The sequence below is a fragment of the Tupaia chinensis genome, unplaced genomic scaffold, assembly GCF_000334495.1.
Source record: "Tupaia chinensis unplaced genomic scaffold, TupChi_1.0 Scaffold143906_1, whole genome shotgun sequence".
NCBI classification, from domain to species: Eukaryota; Metazoa; Chordata; class Mammalia; order Scandentia; family Tupaiidae; genus Tupaia; species Tupaia belangeri.
In genome coordinates, this window is record NW_006203757.1 from 758255 (window position 1) to 759879 (window position 1625).

General features: G+C 43.6%; 1 pseudogene; it reads left to right on the forward strand.

Annotated features, from left to right (window-relative positions):
- The first annotated feature begins 693 nt into the window (after window positions 1-693).
- On the forward strand, window positions 694-1173 carry LOC106733494 (peptidyl-prolyl cis-trans isomerase A pseudogene; annotated as a pseudogene).
- Window positions 1174-1625: the final 452 nt, after the last annotated feature.

Consider the following 1625-nt stretch of genomic DNA (forward strand, 5'->3'; position numbering starts at 1 on the left):
AGATGTGGAGTTCATGCTTTTAGGTATATACCTAAAGGCATCCAGGCGTTTATAGAACCTATTTTGCTCTAGTGTATTTTGTTTTAGGTTTCAGTTGTACCACTTGGGATGCTTTGGGCTGCAAGTAAAGGAAAACCAAACTTAACCTGACTAAAACATAAACTGTGTTATCTCATTAAACAGTTCTGGAGGTTTTCATTCAGGCTGCTATAAAATGCCATACACTTGGTGGCTTATAAACAACCTAAGTTTATTTCTCACAGTTCTGGAGACTGGGAAGTCCAAGATCAAACCATTAGCAAAATCAGTGTCTGGTGAGGGCTCTTCATCTGGTACTTTTTCCCTGTGTTCTCAAATGGTAGGAAGGTTTCTGTTGTGTCTCTTTTTTGTTTTTTGTTTATTTTTTACTTATTTTTTCCATGAGTCAGAGATACAGAGAGAGAGGGAGAGAATCAGTACCTCTAACAAGGGCTGACGCCATAACCCTCCACCTTCGGTCATCCCAGATTATGTGCCAGTGTGTGTCTTCAGGGAGGTCTCTGATGCAAACCTGGAAATTCTGCTTGTGGGTCAGCCTTGCAGAGCCTCATATTTTTCCCTCTTCTCTCCCTGGTGAGTGCACGTGCCATCTGGTAATTAAAAAAAAAAAAAAAGCTGCTTTGCAGATGCTGCTTGAGTCTCTCACCCTCAACCATGGTCAGTCCCACCATGTTCTTCGACATTGCTTTTGGGCCCTTGGGCCACGTCTACTTCAAGCTGTTTGCAGACAAAGTTCCAAAGACAGCAGTAAACGTTTGTGCTTTGAGCACTGGAGAAAAGGATTTGGTTATAAGGGTTCCTGCTTTCACAGAATTATTCCAGGGTTTATGTGCCAAGGTGGCGACTTCACATGCTGTAATGGTACTGATGGCAAGTCCATCCATGTTGAGAAATTAGATGATGAAAACTTCATCCTGAACCATACAGGTCCTGGCATCTTGTCCATGGCAAATGCTGGACCCAACACAAACGTTTTTCATCTGTGCTGCCAAGACCGAGTGGTTGGATGGCAAGCATGCGGTCTTTGGCAAGGTGACAGAGGGCATGAATATCGTGGAAGCCATGGAGCGCTTTGGATCCAGGAACGTCAAGACCAGCAAGAAGATCCCCACTGCTGACTGTGGACAACTCTAATAAATTCGACTTGTTTTCTCTTAACCGCTAGACATTCCTTCTGTAGCTCAGGAGAGCACCCTCCACCCACTCTGCTGGCGATGTCCTGTAACCTGTGCTCTCACTACAGTTCTTAGGGTTCCATATTTTCCTTATTCCCCTCCAAATCTAGCTGAATTGCAAAATTACATTTATGACTATGAAGTAAAAACTAAGTAACCAAAAAAAAGAGAGAAAAAGAAAAAACTGTTCAATTATTTATGAGAGAGTGAATGGACACAAGAGAGAGAGGTAAGCTCTATCTTCAAGGTCTGGTCACACCACAATCCCTTTCTTCCAGTCCTCAAGGTCTTCAGATTCTGACCACTCACATGGATGCCTGGCATATTTCAGGCTGACGTGGTTGGGGATTTGAACCACGGTCATCATGTGGGATCCAGCTTCTCTTGAGTAGCATATTATGTCCATGCCAC